The sequence below is a fragment of the Schistocerca americana genome, chromosome 6 (assembly GCF_021461395.2).
Source record: "Schistocerca americana isolate TAMUIC-IGC-003095 chromosome 6, iqSchAmer2.1, whole genome shotgun sequence".
In the NCBI taxonomy this organism is placed as follows: Eukaryota; Metazoa; Arthropoda; class Insecta; order Orthoptera; family Acrididae; genus Schistocerca; species Schistocerca americana.
This window is the reverse complement of record NC_060124.1, coordinates 156550873-156571605: the sequence shown is the minus strand read 5'-3', so window position 1 is coordinate 156571605 and position 20733 is coordinate 156550873. Positions and strand designations below refer to the sequence as shown.

General features: G+C 43.2%; 2 protein-coding genes across 2 annotated transcripts in view; one reads left to right on the top strand and one right to left on the bottom strand.

Moving 5' to 3' along the window:
* LOC124619500 overlaps window positions 1-16556 on the bottom strand; it is a 45548-nt gene extending 28992 nt beyond the window's left edge. The window contains exon 1 of the mRNA XM_047145920.1: window positions 16538-16556. The gene's annotated coding sequence lies outside the window, so the exon portion shown is untranslated. The remainder of the gene's footprint in view (window positions 1-16537) is intronic.
* The window catches only part of LOC124620022 (RNA-binding protein 42-like), a 346561-nt gene that overhangs the window by 187161 nt on the left and 138667 nt on the right, over window positions 1-20733 (top strand).

Below are 20733 nucleotides of genomic sequence, written 5' to 3'. Positions count from 1 at the left end.
AATGTCTGCCAGATGGCTTTGTTTCGTGTGAAAATAGGTGATGTTTACATGAAATCGTGTCTTTGGTAATACTTTGGTGCAGTTTGACAGAACATAAACATGCCTAGAAGAGCCAGTCTCGTTGAGAATCGTAAGTTTAATGGTAACCAGCATTGTAGAAACGTAAATACATGGACCCTCATCAGGAATAATCCACCGGCGGTGTAGAAGCAGATTTACTTTTCCCTCCTCGACGTGAATCGTGGTGTAAATTCCGGAAGGCTGAAGTTTCAGGAGCATGTTTCGTACACAAGAATACTATTCCTGAGGCTTTTCCGGTAGCCATCAACCTAGCTCGCGAAGCCCTCCAGCAATGTCTAAATGGGCGCATCAGAATTCCAACGAGTCATTCAGAAATACAATTTGGCCACGAACACGCAAGAATGTCTTTGTGGGTATAAATACTCTGAAATGGGGGATAATGGGGCTGTGCTGACATTTAATGATGGAAACATGGGAATAAGAAGAGTTATAATGCCTCTCAACATCAACCTTAGCTGTCATACAGTAAAGGGACTGCAACTTTTAGGCAAATGAAGAGTTGCCAAGCTACGGCGTGCAGCTGAGTTCAACACGAAACAAGCATGGTCAGCCCCAAAGGAAGACGCTTTACAGAAAGAGGGGTAAAACTGTGAGTGTGTGTTTATCATTTTCAGCTTTAAATTTGATTTGCTCAAAACTATTTTTTTTACACTTAACGTTCATAGATGGAAAGACTATTTGTAATAGTTACAGAAAATTCGTGAACTGCTTTATTCTAAGGTACTCCATCTACTGAAGCAGAATGATGTCCGTGGTTTGAAACTATATAAATTGACATGTTTAAATTTGCAAATATTTAATGTAAAAAATTACGTGTTTATAATAAATCGATGTCTTCGGTTCCTTTGAATTTCATTCTTAATTCTACTTCTGTCAAAATTAATAACATTGATATGTTACCGGTAAAGAATTTAGACTTTTACCTTCGTTCGTTCCAGAAAGGAACGTACATAAACATGGCTTTTTTTACGTCCGCAGCCTAGGCCTTGCAAACTGTCCTTAATTTCGACTGAGCCTAAGCTATCATTCTGCTTGCGATAACCTTAGAAATGAGCTTCGTCGGAGGGATTGTTGTAAACTGTGTGGGATGGAACAAACAGCCAGAGTACGTGTATGGAAGGGGAAATATAACACGTTCGGGTCATTAATATAACTCTGGAGAAGTGCCATTCGTTGCGTGGGCATAAGAAAAACAAATGTATGCGGAACCGTTGTGCAGCAAATTCCAGCTGAATTGTGTGAGAGCCTGTGGTTGTTTACCACGTCAGAAAGAGTGAAGGCACAAGAAGGTGCTCGGAAACGGATGAGTAATTAGTTAATAGCGTTAAAAAAGCGCCATTACAACGTCTAGCTCCGTGGCATAATGGATAGGATAACAGCTTCACATGCGAGAGGTTGTGGGTTCGAATGTTGTCAGGTGTTCCAATCTTTTTTTCTTTTCAAATATTTATTGAAATTACTTCGATCATTATTTTTATTCAGTTGGTTTAAATGTGTTTTAATCACGACATGAAATTTCTCGTTTGCTTTATTTTTTTCTTTATAGCGCTCTTTTTCCAATCGGCATTTTTGTGAATATGAATTTAATTATATTTTTCTATTATAGTACTCAATTATTTGAAAATTCCGATCTATCAGTTAAAAAACAAAAGATAAAATAATCCATTTATATTGACTGTGCGATGGTGTGAAAATGTATTTTTCTTTACCAGATGGGCCATTTTTTTCGCACAGTAATCGTCACCCAAACATTTAAAACATAACCTATGTACCTATTGTACCGTGGATAAAGTAACTCAGACGAAAATTTAAATGAAAGATGGGTTCGTAAGTAAAACGAAATTCTAGAAAAATGAGAAATAGATATAATGAACGCAGTAATGTGGTCGAAAAAACAAGTTGATAATACAAAAGAAATTAACCGAAATTAGTACATAAAATTGATTATAAAATTGATTAAACACACGTATACAAAGATTTCAAGTGGAGCAAGAATGAGAGGAAGAAAAATGAGTCCAAATGAAGAAGTTGATATGATGATTAAAATTGTGTGACAAAGGAATAGAATTAAAAAAATAAATTTAAATCAATTAATTGGACAAAAATGTTGATCAAAGTCGTTTCAATAAAGATTTAAAAATTAAAAGCAATTTCGTGCCCCTGACGAGATTCGAACCCACAACCTCTTGCATGTGAAGTTGTTATCGCCACGCAACCAGATCACGAAATCCAACTTTTTAAACGCTATTGTCACACAAAATTCCGATTTTTTTTTTTCAGTCGATTACTCGCAGACGAGGGCCCACCAAGATGATGGCTGCAGTGTGTGGTACATGCGATCTTAACGTATATCACCGTATAGATAATTTCAAAAAGTCGATCGCACCGCTGTGTGTCTCTCCTTGTGAGGTGGCATGTCGGTCTTCCCATTCTCCTGACGTTCAGCCAACCGTAAGCAAGAAATCCGCTTGGCCATTTCTTGCTGCGAGGTAGATTCAGTTTATGATTTCCCGTAACAGTCAATCTTATACGTTACAACTGCATTCTAACGACCTACATGGCTTTTTCCAATCTTATTTATCGAGCCAGATGCCGGGATGCAGGCAACTCCCTAGCAGGTAGCGAGAGACGTAGGTGAGCCTTCCCCGCGCCCACGACGCCGGCTGCACCGCGCGCCGCGCCTGCAACGCGGGTAGCCGCGCGCCCCTGCTGGTAGCCCAGTTAGCAGGAATGTGTCGCTGCTTTGCTAATGAAAACATCTTTTTCTTATCGCGCCAAACGGGACTATTAATAGAATAATAACGGGCCTGATTAGGTTTATTGCTGTAAATTAATGACAAACGCTGTGCTTGTGGCTTTTAATGCAGTGTTTCGTCAGACCATTATGTTGCGGCATCTGCTTCCTGCGTCGTGGCATTGATGGCAGGCTATCTTTCTCGAAATACTTTCCAGTTACTCTACGATTGACCTTCACACAATCGTTGATAGGTGTGGAACCAAAGCAGAAAGCAGTAATTTATGTATAGCATAGTCAGGCACTTCATAAAATGCTATATTATTTTATAAATGAGTATGTAGCCGAAATTGGCCATTAGTGTCAAAAATAACGACAATTTTCAGCAAGTAAAGCGAACAGCGTTCAACATGGAACGGCGGTTAGTACGATGAATCGGTTAACAAGCAATTATACTGCCCCCCCCCCCCAAAAGTAATTTTTCGCTAGATACAACAATGTTGCAACTACTGTATTGCTAGGATACTGCTATTGTGTAAATGTTTGAGTCAGTTTTCGAATTAGATGAAGGCTTTGTCGAAGATGATGAATTTTATGTCAAAGTCTTGTAATATTTTTTGTTATTAAATACGGGTCACGTATTCTTTTGTGCATAATGACAGAGAAATCGGGACGAAAACAATAAACCGCTGATTTATGTGTTTATGAGGTTTGTGAGTTCGGCACTGCCGAATTACTGCGCACTGCCATCGGATTTGCTCCAGAGCTCGATGAAGACATCTCGGTCGTTTCTGAGCTCACGAAATGACCGAAACTGAAGATCTCTCCTACACAACGGCCTCCTGGTAGCTCGTATTTCCCAGCATGTCGAAAATATAGTATTCCTTTTTGGCGTGGATCTTTCGACACCAAATTCTTTTAGCACGAAAAAATGATTCGTCAGCTCTATCGTAAACATTTTTCCATTTATACGGTTTGACGGAAATAATGTCGCCATCTCTCTCGAAATACTTCATATTTGTAAAGGAAAAAAGAAAATCGAACTTTTTAACGAAGAATATTTTTCAGGTTTCACGACTCTTGTGTGCTTTCCACCTCATCTTTGTATTAGATATAGAATATTCCTAGCAGGACGTGGCGAAGGTTTCCCAGATCTTCAGCGTGGTGAACGCTCTGCGTGAGAATCACGGGCGGTCTTCGTTTGACTCTAGACTGAAGTGTAAGTTGTTCAAGGTTTGAGCGGGAAAAAAACCTTACGAAGAGATGAAATGCAGTAGAAATGCGTGAGTATGCTCCCTGCTCGTTAGTGAGTATTACATGTCCAAAATGATGCCGGTGCAGGGTGAGGCAGGGTGAACACGTGGCGAAAAACTTGTTCGATGCGTGACGAATTGTGGATGGAAAGGTGAAATCGGCCGAAATTTATCGTGGACTGCAGCCGCAATGTGATTGTAGAAAAGCAACCAAGGGCCTCTGTGTTGAATGCTGTAAGTTGTTTGGTGGAAGTTAGAAGATGGCGTAAAATGAACCACATGGGCGCACTTGCTCCCATAACCGGTGAAGACGTACTGTGCGCAAAGCACGCTTTTCAGACGTGCTTTTCATTGAAATGAAATAGGCAAGAAGTTGGGTTCTTTTCATTCAAATGCCAGCGAGCTGCGAGAGGGACGGAGTGGTTTCGGATGTACAGAGGATTTGCCTTCCAATCAGGGGGTAGCGTCCAGATTAAGTTCGTCGTAACGTGGAGACTGAAGCATAATTTTATTTATGCAGGCTGAGACGATGCACTTCAGTAAATTGTTTTCAGCATAGAGAGTTGCAAGTTAAAAAAAATACTGTAGGGAAAACTTGTGAAGCGTTATTACTTAAGTCACGTATCGATTTGCTGCGTATCCCGAATGTTTTCCAAACTGTGAGCAAGCACCAAAGGAGACATTTTGAAAGAAATTTAAGTTTCAAGAATAAAAATAAGATCTGAGTTTTTCCGATGACGTAATTCTGTTAGAAACGGGAAAGGACTCGCGAGATCAGTTGAGCAGAAGGGATAGTGTCTTGAAAAGAGGTTATAAATGGACACCAATCAAAATAAAACAAGGTTTATGGAATATAGGGCAATTAAATCAGTCGATGCTGAGGGAATTAAATTAGAAAATTAGACACTAAAAGTTGTAGATGAGTGTTTATTTATGGGCAGTAAAACAACTGACGATGACCAAGATTGAGATGATATAAAATGAAAACTGGCTATAGAAATTAAAGCATTTTTGAAAAAGAGAAATTTGTTAACGTCGAACATAAATTCAAATGTTGGAAAGTCTTTTCTGAAGGCATTCATGTGGAATGTAGCCTTGTGCGGAAGTGAAACGTGGACATCAAGCAGTTCATAAAGGAAGAGAATAGAAGCTTTTGAAATGTGATGCTGCAGATGAATGCTGAAGGTTACGGTATATTGGTAAATCGTCTAACAGATGAAGAGGTTGTGAATGCAATAGGGCAGAAAACAGATTTATGGCATATCTTGACTATAAAAAGGGATCGGTTGATAGGGCAAATCCTGAGGCATCACGGAATCGTCAGTTTTGCAAAGGGTGGAAGTGTACGGGGATGAGAATTGTAGAGGGAGACCAAGGCTTGAATACAGTAGGCGGATTCAAATGGATGTAGCTTGCACTAGTTAGAGTTAAAGAGGCTTCCACAGGATAGACTTGCGTGGGTAGCTGCCTCAGACCTGTCTTTTGACCGAATAGAACAACAGCTACAACAACATACTGTAATGTACCATTCAGTCTTTCCATTGTATTCTCGCAGCACATGTGTGAGTAACATCCATTTGTCATATATTAGAATAAAATAGGGCGAAATGGTGCGGTTTTAAGAGACTACGCTCACATACAGCCGGTCCAGGTCGTTCTGCTACCCAGAATGTTTTTCCGTTGCTTTCTCTACCTAAACCGACTGAGGGAGACTGTGGAGCGTTTCCTTTCTTCTCCTGCTGAAAACCGAACTCGTGCTCCATGTCTAATGACCTCGTTGAACCCTAATCGTCCTTTCAGTGCGTAGGACTGCCACAGCATTGCGTGAGGAACTCTTTCTCCAGGCCGTCTATCCAGGGATAATCAGCTGCTCGAAGCCCATGAGCCCTACGTGGGGAAAGAATACGAGACGTGCGAAGCACCACGAGTTCCTGTCCTGTGGTAAATGCAGCACCAGATATTCTGCATCAAACGGAACATGAAATTCCATAACTATGACAGCAACGGCAATGCTTTGAGAAACATGTATTTCTCCGCGAAGTCTGTCTTTCTTTCTCCGCGAAGTTGATTGAGATTTGTGTTGTCTCTATTACGTGTAACGTTACGATACTAACAACGGTATTTGTTTCTGGATAGGTATCATCCCTGGCAAAGAATTTTTACACAGTGAAATATTTCTGTTAAAGAGCTTATGGAGGACTATTTTAGATTTTTTTATCCTCTACACTTCTGCAAGGTGTGCCATATTAGTAGCGAAAACTGACGCGAGGTTAAGTATGCAATAATACAGGCAAAAGCTTTCAAGTAAACGTGGGTCCGCCAAATATCCGTTTGCGAGATGATAAGGAATTTATGGTTACGAGCCGCCTGTGGAATCGATTCACTCACTTACTATGTTGTGAAGTGTCACTTTAAATGTGCCAGACACGGAATGTACTACAGAAACGAAAGTAGCATTGGGCGTGCAATAAGAAAACTTAGGATTTCCAATGTTCTCAATACGCTCAACCGATTAATCAGCTAGGACTAGCAACACTACAACATTGTTCGCTGAGAATGTCGTTGACCCTTTATTGTATGATTATATGATAGCGGAACAAACACTGGTAGCAGTTACTTCTGTAAAATATCTGGGAGTACGCGTGCGGAACGATTTGAAATGGAATGATCATATAAAATTAATTGTTGGTAAGGCGGGTACCAGGTTGAGATTCATTGGGAGAGTCCTTAGAAAATGTAGTCCATCAACAAAGGAGGTGGCTTACAAAACACTCGTTCGACCTATACTTGAGTATTGCTCATCAGTGTGGGATCCGTACCAGATCGGGTTGACGGAGGAGATAGAGAAGATCCAAAGAAGAGCGGCGCGTTTCGTCACAGGGTAATTTGATAACCGTGATAGCGTTACGGAGATGTTTAGCAAACTCAAGTGGCAGACTACAAGAGAGTCGCTCTGCATCGCGGTGTAGCTTGCTCGCCAGGTTTCGAGAGGGTGCGTTTCTGGATGAGGTATCGAATATATTGCTTCCCCCTACTTATACCTCCCGAGGAGATCACGAATGTAAAATTAGAGTGATTCGAGCGCGCTCGGAGACTTTCAGACAGTCGTTCTTTCCGCAACCATACGCGACTGGAACAGAAAAGGGAGGTAATGACAGTGGCACGTAAAGTGCCCTCCGCCACACACCGTCGGGTGGCTTGCGGAGTATAAATGTAGATGTAGACGTGCTGGAAAGTAATGCCTCCTACGAATTATTTTAGCTGAAAACTCTTATAGCTTTTTAAATAAAACGAACGTTATTAACATTCTACATCTTTATTCTAAAACGTCTACATACTCATTTCTCAACATTGATATCCTGGCGACGAACACATTTCTCCCAACCAGAAATCAGTTTGTTGATACCGTCACTGTGGGATGTTTGACTTTGTTGACGGAGCCAGTACCTCACCTCGGCCTGCAAACTTCATCACTGTCAAAGTAATGCCCTCGAAGGTGGTTTTTAAGTTCTGAAAACAGACTAAAATTGAATGGGGCCAAATCGGGACTGTTTAGAGTATGATCGTTGACAGTGAACCCAAGACGTCGGATTGTCACGGATGTCGCAGGGCTCGTGCATTGCCATGCTGAGGGAGAAGGTTCTCCATGTGTGGACGAAGTCTTCGTTTACGAAAGTCGGTTACAGCACACTGTGTATCATGCACCGACATAGCTACGTTACATACTACCATTTTACACGCTACAATTTGGAGTCGTCTAGCGGTAGAGGGCTGCAAATATGTAGCTATGAAGAACATAGATGTAGAATGTTAAAACCGTTTGTTACTTTTCAGCATGCCTTCGTATCGTCCTCGTTAGTGTAAGGGGTGATGAAAAATTATCCGTTTGAGGGCGTTGCTGCGGCGTATATGCAGCGCAGCGCGACTCCTATGTAGGTATGCAAGCACCGACATGCAGGCAACGGATTTGTGCCTTTCCGACGTGCGTGCGGTAAACGCGGAAAGGTGAACTATGACCGCTGAACTATGGCGACGTTATTACCAAATGCCTTTAAATAGGACCAAGGTGCTGTTGTTATTCTTTTGGCTGCCGAAGGACAGACACCTGTAGACACCCATCGGAGAATGGAGAATGTGTATGAGGCAGCACGTCTGTCGAAAACCACCGTTGTGCGGTTTTGCGCCTAGTTTCGTGCTGCCACTCCATGATAACGTACGTCTCTACATCAGAAAGGTCGTAAGTGTGAGACACTCGAGCACCGGTAGTCCTGACCTCTCACTATTATTGCGCGGTTGGTCCCTTAAAAACGGCCTTGAAAGAGCGACGATTGCTATTGGACGAGGATATGCGACAGGACACGGTGTTATACCAAACGGTATCTTGAATCTGATGCGTCGGTGGGATGATTGCCTCCACTGTTTAAGGCGATTTTGCGTGAACTGGCACACAAGTTCTGGAAACTTTTCGTCGCCCTTTATAAACCGTGTTTGAAATTTTCACCTTTCGATCAAGTCCCCATCTGAAATTTCCTTCCATATTAAAACTGTGTACCGGACCGAGACTCGAACTCAGAACCTTTGCCTTTCGCGGGCAAGTGCTCTGACCGTCTGACCTACCCAAGCACGACTCATTCTGAAGTCCCAATCTGATTGGTTTCGAATTTGAGTCATGATCCATGTTTGGGGAATGCTATAGATATATAATGGGGTAACAGCACGTATTTCTGCTGGTGTAAGGTAACATCTAACGCTCCACTATGGTCTAACATGGATAGATTGAGCGCAGTCTGTTCCTTGCCCTCGATGGTCACCTCACTTCAATTCTCTGGACTTTTGTTGCTACGATCATCTCTAAAGTGAACTGTAGGGCACTCTTGTTGATACGGTTGAAGAACCGGAGGAGCAAACTGTGCAATCGTGTGAAGATTTAAGAGATAATCCGGGGATGATTAAAATAACACGCAATTCACTGCAGAGAAGAGTGCAGTATTGCATCTAAACGCGAGGACGATACGTGTATCAGTTCCTTTAACGGAACGAGTATACTGCGAATTGTAACATGTAACTTCATGAAGCAGCTTTGCATTTCTTGTTAACTTAGGACGTGTTAAATTTGAGTCGAATTAGAGGGGGACTTAATCGAAAAGTTTTCATTTAAAATACGTTTGCACAGCTGTGGCGCGTAACCCCACATTCCCAGTTCTCTCTCACACGGCTCATGTGCGGGCCCTTATTAACTAGCCGCGTTTTTGCTTCTGTTATAGTATACTTTCACCCGTCTCAGTTTTCGCTGTTAATTATGGTACAGCGATATATCCCAGAATTGTCACATCAAAATGCATGTAATAAGCATCACTGTTTTCTCGGTGAATAGTACAGTTTTGTCGATCATTGGCTGAGTTTTGATAAACTCTCGTACACTAGATACGGTAGCGTGTGTGAGACGACTGCCCACGACAAGGAGAGTTCTTCCACTGCAGGAGAATGCACAGGCGACTCGTTTAGTACGACCTCAGTTGACTGCCTAAATCAGATACACTGTGTCGTCAAAAATATCCGGACGCCCTGTGTAATGCGGACCTGGCCGCCTGATGTTACGACCCTGACCACCAGTTTAAAAGGTTTCGGGAAGTGTTGTGTTGTCAGTTGACAAGCTGTAACAGCAGAGTGGTTCGGTCAGTAGAGCCCAGTAATTTCGAACATGGACTACTCGTTGGATGTCACATGAGTAACAGATGCATCAGGGACATTTCAGCCCTTGTAAAGCTGTCTAAATCAACTGTTGGTGATGTCAATAAGTACTGGAAACGAGAGGGAAAAACGACAGCTAAACCGAAACCAGACAGACCCTATGCGCTGACGGACAGGTACCGTCGAATACTGCGAAGAGCGGTTGTAAAAATTGCATGCAGTCAGCGGAAGAATTCACTTGTGACCTCCAAACTGCTACCAGCAGTCCAGATAGCTCGGTAATTCCGTGTAGGAAGTTAAAATGAATCAGGTTCAGCGGTCGAGCAGCTCCTCGTAAGCCAGACATATCTGCAGTAAATAATAAGCGGCCCTTGAGGTCGTTTAAAGAGTGACACCACTGGACAGTGGATAATTGGAAACGAGTGGTCTGGGATGATGAATCACGCTTCACCCTGTGGCAGGCCATGGAAGGGTTTGGGTTGGACGAAAGCCTGGAGATCTTTACCTTCCATCATGTGTGACGGCAACAATGAAGTACGGAGCTGCTGGTGTTCCTGCATGTGGTTTGTGTGTAGTCTCCTTATTGCGCTTAAGAAGACGCTAAATGCGGAAGGATACGAACACATCTTAGAGCATTGTGTGCTGCGAACAGGAAGGGAACAGTTCGGAGATGGTGATCGTATGTGTCAGCATGGCAGTCCACCCTCTGATAAAGGAGCATCAGTGAAGCAATGGTTTATGGTCAGTAACGTTCCTGAAATCGATTGGCCTGCTTCGACTTGGATCCAGTCGAACACATGTCGGGCGGTTAGAACGTCGACTACAGTCTCTAACGTCCAACATGACTACCTTCTCTGATTTCCGTGCTTGAGGACGAACGTACTGCCATTCCACCAGACGCCTTACCGAAAATGCCCCCAGCGCAGTTCGAGCCGTCGAAAAGGCAAAGGGTAAGACACTTGTCATATTAATGTCCACTAATGGGTGCCCAGTCCGCGGCTCGTGGTCTAGTGGCTAGCGTTGCTACCTCTGGATCGCGGGATCCCAGGTTCGATTCCAGGCGGGGTTGGGGATTTTCTCTGCTCGGTGACTGGGTATTTGTATTGTCCTCATCATTCCATCATCATTTGTGAAAGTGGCTACATTGGACTGTGTACAGATTGGGAATTTGTACGGGCGCTGATGACCGCGCAGGTGAGCGCCCCACAAATCAATCATCATCATCATCATCTAATGTGTGTCCAAATACTTTTGATCAGATATTGTAGTTTCAGATGAAATAGTCGAGAGCGATTGGTATGGTACACAGGTTGCGTGGTTCCTGATTTCCAGAAAGCACTGGAAGCAGTTCCATACCGGGTCCTTGTGAACAAAAAACGAGCTGACACAATTTTCTACTCATTTTGTGACTGTGGCGAAGACTTCCTGGCAAATAGAACTCAGTCCGTCATTCTGGATGGGGACAAATTTTTGGGCGTCAGCACTCTAAGGAACTGTCGCAGGGTTGTTGCCATTAACCACATGTCAATAGGTATCCAGTCGGATAACGGTGGAAGCTCCAAGTAATCTCGCACGCAACACCAAAAAACTGCACACAGCTTTAAGAAGACCTGCGTGGTAGGCACAATGGATGCAGTGACAGACAAATGAATCTCAAGGAAAAAAAATGCGAGTATAACGTATTTCCCGTAAGCAGGAGGAAAGATCAATCATTGGAAACACTCACACAGTAAAATGCCTAGAGCTAAGCTTTCCGAACAAAATAAGCTTGCAAAAGCATAGGGCAGAGATATGTACTCGTGGAAACAGAAATAAATGCAATTCGGACATGAAAGAAGTGACTTATAAAACCCTCATTCGAACGATTTCCATATCGTTTTCTCTGCAGTGGGGTGTGCACTATTTTCAAGCTTTGCGCCAGATTAAAGCTTTATGAACTCAGTACCTCGGCTATCGTGGACGACGCTCCTAACAGCTGAGGCATCCAGGCACGAATCACGTCTCGCCCTCGTGGCTTCAGGAGCTCTCTTCTACAGCCTACGTTTCTCACGAGCTTCCCTACGTATATTGCTCGGCTTACACTTGGGGAAGAAGAGACATCGCACAGAAATGGCTTAGCTACTACCTGCTGGTTTTTTCCACAATTATGATTTATCTGACGTCATGGTTGGTCGTGGATGGGTCAGTCTGTATCAGCACAGTCCGCGGATGACAAGGTCCCGGTTTCGAGCAGGGTTTTACTGCAGGAATTTTCTTACTCAGTTTGCATTAGGCGCTCGTAAGGAAGACTGGTGGGACAATTTGTTGTACTCTCCATTGTTGTTGGGTGGTAGTTTATGGTGCCCGGTAGGAGTATGGCGGTTGCTCACTCAGAAAAGCTTCAATAAGCATAAATTTAATAAAGCCATATTCAGAGGCAAAAATTTTAAATTCCAAACTGAAACAAATGTAGCGGACGATATTTTCAAAACCGTGCTAGTGAAGTTTCATCATCGGTTCCAGTTGTGCTCGGACTTGACGGTACCTACGATTTGTTTTTTAACGTTAGACTCCGATTACTTTATAGAGGGTATGGTTCAAATGGCTCTGAGCACTATGGGACTCAACTGCTGTGGTCATCAGTCCCCTAGAACTTAGAACTAATTAAACCTAACTAACCTAAGGACATCACACACATCCATGCCCGAGGCAGGATTCGAACCTGCGACCGTAGCAGCAGCGCGGCTCCGGACTGGAGCGCCTAGAACCGCACGACCACCGCGGCCGGCAGAGGGTATGGTACAGCCTGATCGTTAAGTATGATTATTCCTCTTCTTCTTGTCTCTCACCGTCCTTGCGCCTCTTCAACTGCTAGGTTATACTGCTGACAGGTTCAGTTTTCCGCCATTGCACTTTATACTGAGCAGTTTGTGGCTATTGGGTGTTGTCAGTCTGGGACACAAACCAAGGTGGACTAACGGAAGAAATACAGAGCCAAAAGAAAGACGTACGACGCCCCACGTGTGTATTCAACAATCTGCTTTCCAGTGGGCCCGCAGCTTGCGCAAGGTCCAAGAACGACGTATTTTATTTCAAGTACAAGTTTTTTGTTGCATTGTTTATGTACTTGCTCGTAGAGACACAAGTTACACGATGAGCTCGTTTCGACAGTTTGCCATTATCGAGTGTACGTCTTAGTTAGTATGACGTGCTTCATATGGCATCTTGGATATAATCAGTTGCCTTTTTGTTATGATACGATCACTTTATTTATATCTTTAGTTTTTATTTGTGTGATCATGCAAAGTTATTTTTTGACAGCTGTCAGAATATAACTTCACAAAATCACGCAAATAAAAGGTAAAAACATAAATAAAGTGATCCTATAATAACATAGCGGCAATCGATATTTACGCTCCAAGACGCCATATGGACCACGTCATACCAACTAAGACGTACACTCGATTGTGGTAAATTGCCGAAACGAGCTCTTCGTGTAAATTGTTTTTCTACGAGTAAATAAAGAAATAGTGCAGTAAAAATCTTGTGTTTGAAATAAAAATATTCGTTCTTCGACCTCGCGTCTGTGTTTAGTCATCACGAGTGCGCACAGAATTGTTGAAACACCTATTGTAGAGGTTACGAAAAGTGTGTTGATGAATCGGATAATGGCTTATTTTGAAGATTCTGAGAGCGCATGCGTTTTGACAAGTTGGTGAATCTGGGAAAGCTGCTGATTGAACGCAGCAAATGTTGAAGTAAGCTTTTAGGTCAGACAAACTTTCGAATGGCACGAGCGTTCCAAAAACCGACAAAAATCGACTGATGAGGTTGATGAACGTTCCGTTCCGATGGGCCGTCAGCTGGCATCACACCAGAACAAGTTCGGAAAATGAGGGATCTGGTTTTCCAGTATCGTAGACAGACCAATCAAAGACCTGCAAACACCTGGGGAATAAGTTGTGGTACGTGCGAACGTAATCGCCAGAAGAAACGAACGCAAGAAGGATTGCGCGCCGAAGTTTGTGCCACAGCTGCTTCAAGAAGATCCAGGCCTTCTTTAAAGGGTTCTCATTGGTGACGAAAGTTGGTTTTATGGCAGTGACCGCGACACGAGCACCAACTGTTGCAATGGAAGAATCCTCCTTCAACTGGGACAGGAAACACATAGACGAGGTTGTTTATGAACAGTTCGTCTCCACTGACGAGCCGGTTAGTAGAGAGTTCTATCGCGATGTTCTAAGACGTTTGCGGAAAGACATGGGAAAACGTCCACCGAAGTGGGGAATGAAGACTACGCATTCCACCATGACCATGAGCGAGTACTACACGGGCTACATTATTCAGGAATTTTCTGACTGAAGACAAGATTACAATTTTTGTCCAACCGTCGTTCTGAACGCATGACTTCTTGCTCTTCCCCAAGATGAAAATCAACTGAAGGGACGAAGATTTGATACAGTAGAGCAGACTGAAACGGAATTGCAGAAGGTACTAAACTCTCCTAACAAACATTTCAGGATGTATTTCGAAGTTGGCGGAAATGTTGGAATCAGTGTACTTGTTCCAAGGGGGCTATTTTGAAGTTGATGGTGCAGGATAAGATCGAAGTAATGCGTAATAATTTTAGTTAATATATTTGGGGAGCTGTTGCATACCACATCGTATATGCTGCTGTTTGTTTCGCCTGTCATCTGCGACGTGAACAGGCGACTAAGGAAGGTAACATCTCGTCGACTGTGAGGTCATTGGAGACGGAATGGCCGTCCTGTTGGAAGAGGAAACGACAGAGACACCGTCAAAGGCACCGCTCCATGTTCACCCCAACTGCTTCATGGAAATCGCGTGGAGTAGAAAAGACGACATATGGGCAAGTTCTTGATAGTGGCTAGTTAAGCCGTCGGTACACAGACCGTGCATCCGAACGTTGACGTCACGGCGTGGAATAGCACTTTCGGGAGTCTTTCCGAACGTGCAGAGCAATATCTGGCATATCAGATATTCTGAGCGTGCGTCTGAGCGTTGACCAATGAGATGGAACAACGCCACCTACGTCAAACGCACGCCGTCTCCCTTCAGTAAAGAGTTGTGAGGCGCCATATTGGCATTCATTTCAAGCCTATATGTATATATGCCGTTTTTGACCACCAGCAAATTGAGATTCACTGGAAAACCCGTTGTTAGTTGTGTGATTCGATCCAATAAATTAATGAGAAACATCATATTCGAAGCCAAAGAATTATTGTAACTTGCGTATTATGAGAGTAGGCTATTTGAAGGCTGCGACACACTGAAGATCCACCCAAAACGCATTGTTCTTGGTGCAATTTGTTGTAATTAAATTTCAATTAGTAACATAATTACCTACGATTAACGTTTTTATTAATGGCTAAGATAATGCGACTAAGTGCAGGGGTATTGTTGGTTTAGCGTAGTGAGTAGCGACCCTATCCAATAATGAGTTTTTGATGGGGCGGTGGTTCGCGACGTAACACTTCCAAATTTTTTTTCTACTAACATTCGCGTTTTTATTAGGTTCTGATACTTTATTATTAGTTTACTATAAGTATATACTATAATATTTGATGTTATGTAAATATAAGTTCACCTTTTTTGAGGGGTGCCTTTGTACGATTGGCTTAATCTGCAGGACAGCTTGCGCTACTTGTATAAAGATATTTTGCTCCTATTACGCTTCGTAATTCACATGTTGCAAAGATTCTGCTACTGGGTAGGAACAGTGATCAAGTAAGACTGACCCTGGGGTTTTACTAAAATGTGGGAATGACGAAATAATGTTTATCTTATGCGGAGAAATATTTCAAATTTGTACCGCACTGTTTGTAATGGAACTTTTATAAGCCTGTGTCCTTATTGATTAGACATGGTACTTTCCTTTTCGTGGACGATGAAGGAAATGTGCGTTTTAATAGAGCCAACGTGGGAATTTTACGCGCGCCCGTTGAGTAAACAGTGTGATTTACGAACTAGAAACATTCCTCAACTGCCGCTGGAGTGCGTTGCGATCGCGTATACCACGTTGTGGCCCACGTACCATATGCACAAGTCGCATCGTTCCTGAGCGTTCAGCAGTACGTTGAACTTGGCACGCTCAACGTTAACGTTCGACAGCACGGTCCGTGTGCCGACGGATTTAGGTAGAAGAGTCCGAAAGGGTGGTAACGAAGCGGTTGACAACTTCCATCTGGTGTTTATATTGTGACGTGTACCTAAGTACGAGGAGTAGGAATCAAGTTTCCGTTATCACCATGGAAAAAATAAATTTACTTACTTTTTTGTTCACAGGTACCCGTCTGCCAGTCCTGGTACATATTGAAATCCCCGCACCGTAGTACCGCAGCAGCCCGCTGCAGGAGCCAAAAGAAAATAGCGTAGCCCGTTCAGATAGTGGACAACGACGTAGAGTTCGTTTTCAGCGGCAGCGAAAGTGTTCCAGCTGTGTCGTGCCAGTATTGACATATAAAGAAGTCATCTGGACTGGCCTGACATAGCTGCAACGTTTCTACTGTTTCTGAATACGTGTTACAGCACCTCGCAACGCTTTCTCATCTGGCTGCGACAGTTCCTTTCGGTTCCTCTAGCGGGCTGCTACGGTACTATGGCGCGGGAATTTCAGTACGTACCCGAACTAGCAGACGTGTACCTGCAAACAAACAAAAAATTACGCAAATTTATTTTTTTCGCTGTCGTAATTGAAACTCGATGGGTACACGTCGCAGACGTCTGTGGCGGCGTGTAACGACACAGGGCGGGTGGTATTCGTGGCGCGAACACTTACTTACCGAGTGTGGCGCGGCGGGCCCGCGCTGCCGTGACGACTGCGCCAGCATCTTTGGCGACGCGCGGAGACGCCACTATTTATAGCCACCTATCGGCGCCAGCACCGCCTCTGGCGCTTTTTTCCGACGCACCTGGCTCCGCCCAACCGCGTCTGCCGCCGCCCCCATTTGCCTACCATTGGTGGCAGTCTTTGGCACGTGTGTAGCGCGTGAAGTCGAGTTGACAGTTCCACGCATTGCGGCTTCTTGGCGCCCATTGGCTGCGGGATCAGCCGGCGGCATTTAGTCTTCAAGCCAGTCATGCCCGTGCCGTTTCTAGTAGCCACCTCAGTCGCCTGCCTCTACGTCGGTTACGTGCACTGCGTCGCAAATTGAGGTGTTAATGCCAGTGCCCGAGGTCGCAAGTGTTATCATTACCGAGATCTTCCCAGTGTGATTGCTTAAAGGTATTATTCCGTGTACGCAGGCGGATTGCCAATTCCACTTTTATGCGCGCTACCTCAACGACCGGCGAAGCCATCTTGCCTAAGATGCGGCGAGCGATCTGCACTGCCAACCTGACCGCCATGGACCCGGCGAGCGATGTAATGGCCTCGAGGCGCTTCCGTCATGATGGAGTGGCATTACTCTTTTTTTTTTTCGACTGATAACTTTTTTCCTTCCAGTTAGGCCAATAGCGACCACATGACCATTTGAGCTGCTCCTCATTTGAAAATTCGTGGCAAATTAAAAAAAAGTGTGTGATAAACCAGGACTGTCTTTTACGGGCAGTGCCCTAGCGGCTGAGCTATGCACTTTAGCAAGCGCTGCCGGCGAAAAGCGAACGCTCCGCGTTCGATTCTCCATACGGCACACAGTTTTAATTTGCTACGAAGTTTCGAAGCAGCGCGCACTCCGCTGCTGCGTGAAAAATTTTTCGTGCCTCCCCATTTTCTCTTTTCTTTTCCTCCAACATTCTTTTACATTTCCGTCAAATTTCTCTTTTCCTCTCCATACCACTTCACACCAGTTCTCTTACTGCTTATGCCTCGGAATACGTCTAAATTTAACATTTTCCTTCTGAAAAATCTCGGCTTCTTCTTCTTCTTCTTCTTCTTCTTCTTCTTCTTCTTCTCCTCCTCTTCCTTCTTCTTTTCGTGTTGTGTATTTCTAAATCCGCGTCGGGCACACAGTTTTAATCTGCCAGGAAGTTTCATATCAGCGCACACTCCGCTGCAGAGTGAAAATCTCATTCTGGAATGGTTATATAAGTTTGTTTATAAATTTAATTAGCACTTACAACTAAGTTTGCTTGACATATATTACTGACTTTCATATTGGTTAATGTGGCTCCTATATTTTGGTGTGTGTGTGTGTGTGTGTGTGTGTGTGTGTGTGTGTGTGTGTGTGTGTGTGGGCGGGGTGGGGTGGGGAGGAGAGGAGGGTGCTATGCAGATTACACAGGGAATAATACAGCCATTATTTGAAATCCACTAAAAATTGTTTACCCTTTATGGACTAACAAAGGACCACTTGACACTTTCAGTTCCTTATTCGTTGCTCTATTTTCTTTCAGTACTCTTTTTATCTGTTTTTTCTTCAGACGAACTTTTGTTTTTAACAATCCTTCTTCAGAATCCTTTCATATTCAGTATATTTTCCGTAAACACTTCTCTCTCAGTTGTTCCTTCACCTTTTACTTTATTTTTATTTTTTTTCAATCCTTTTGAAATTTAACGTGTTCACTCTTTAATCCGCAAATATTTAAAGATCTTTTTGATCAGTCTCCTGTCTTGTATTCGGTGTGGTTGACCAGAAAATACCAGTGTTGTGATTGCCATTACTTCTGAGATGTTTTCTATGTTTCGATAAACTTTATCGTTACAATACTCCATAATTTCCAATGTGCCACAGTTTTCGTTGGCTCCAGTATTGGCATTTCTAATATTTCTAGTTTACCTAAATTGTAGTTTAATGCTAGACAACGCTTACATATAGATATTCTGGTTTCACTGCTATATTGTAATGCCTTATTTTTGCATTTTTAGACACACACTTTTTATTGTAAACGCGTTTGGTTAAACGATATGCCCATCACATGTTATGCATCCTTTTATTAATAAAAGAAACGCATTGTAACATTTGTCCGCAATCATTCTGAACTTTTGGGAATAATACCGTTTAAATTGCTTAAACTCTTTTGCGCCCATTAATTACATTATTGACGTTTCGCCTACTGCCATCGTCAGGTGAAAACTTGGAATTAGTAAAACAAAGTTCAATGAAACACATGCACAAGTGGAGAGTCGACGTATCTAAATTTACAAGTATATAGTTTTTTATCGTATTACATTCAAGCACTGAGTGAATGAAAAAAAAAACTTTTTATATGCCTTTGTACAGCCCTCATTTTTTCTTACTTTGTTCTCATCATTATTATGTGAGATAGACGACGTTGGAACGCAGTTATTACACTGCCTATTTCGGCAATGATTCATGTATTAACAGTAGTAACTATTCACTATACTACTTAATGCTGTTTTTGCTTATGTGAACTAAATTTAATCGAGTAAATTTGCAAGAAAGCTGGTGCCTCCTCAGTTAGGCCGAGCGAGGTGGCGCAGTGGCTAGCTCACTGGACATGCATTCGGGAGGACGATGGTTCAATCCCGCGTCCGGCCATCCTGATTTAGGTTTTCCGTGATTTCCCTAAATCGCTCCAGGCAAATGCCGGGATGGTTCCTTTGAAAGGGCACGGCCGTCTTCCTTCCCCCTTCTTCCATAATCCGATGAGACCGATGACCTCGCTGTCTGGTCTCCTTCCCCAAACAACCCCTCCTCAGTTATACTATAGCTGCTTTTTTTGTTTTCTATTGGTAGTTTGGTATTTCCTTGACTGCATCAGTATTTTCCAAAGAAAATGTGTACTACCTCCTGTAAATACAGAGCTCTGTTTGCAGTACATTACTACTTGCCATACAGCTTTACATTGACAACTATTGGTCGTAATTCGGCTAACAGAACGTTTCAGTCATTCGATATAGATATCTAGGTTTTTTTGCAGAAATAATGATTAAGAAATATGTTTTTAATTTTCTTTCGAACTTGTCGGTATTCCCAGTGTCTTGGTGTGTATTAGAGGGAGGCTTGTTGAATACAAGTGGCTCTTTTGCTAAATAAACACTTCACTTTGTTTAGGTACTCTACACCAGTTGATAAATTCCATAGGACAAGGAAGACAACATTCTTGTCTCTGTGCCTAAGCAGTGAGTGAGTGATATATATATATATATATATATATATATATATATATATATATATATATGCTGAAATGAACTTCTCGATTAGCTTGTATGATCACTCTATTTTAAGTCGTTAGCCAACTGGACCCCAAGCAATTTCACTGGGTGTGTTTGATTTAGTGTATGGCCATTAAGGCCTGCATCTGCTGCCAACAGGCCATTTATGTGTGTTTGACATTAAGGCATAATGATTTACGAGATGAAGAATTAAAATGTTAGCTGTTAACCACCTGTAGTCCTATTCAGCTGTCATCTGTGTAGTGTCTGGTAAAACTGAGTTTGGAAATGGTTGTGTCACCAGAAAATATTACAGTTTTCGAACCGCTCTAGTAGGTAATGAGGGGTTCAGAATGAGATTTTCACTCTGCAGCGGAGTGTGCGCTGATATGAAACTTCCTGGCAGATTAAAACTGTGTGCCCGACCGAGACTCGAACTCGGGACCTTTGCCTTTCGCGGGCAAGTGCTCTACCAATGGCCTTGGAGAGCCAGTTCGAAAATTGGTAGAGCACTTGCCCGCGAAAGGCAAAGGTCCCGAGTTCGAGTCTCGGTCGGGCACACAGTTTTAATCTACCAGGAAGTTTCAATGAGGGGTTCGTTTATGCAGATTAAGAAGAAGAGAATCCGGTGCTGATGGGTTAATTAGGTTAAGAACGAGAAAGCACTGGCTGTTGATCCTTGTTCCGCCCCGCATTTTGCTTTCTCCCATTCTGAGGTTAGTTTCATGCTTGCGATACAGCCCGTCACTGAGACATCTGCTTTCTTTGTAGTATTTATTGTGACTGGTGCCGCGGCGATGTAGCTTTCAGTTGCGCGATTTCGTGGAACTTGGCGAGGGGAAGAAAACGGTTCTTTGCTGCGTTCTCGGAACACTGTGTATTGCACTCGGAACGGTTTTGTGGCGTTGTCGACTGTA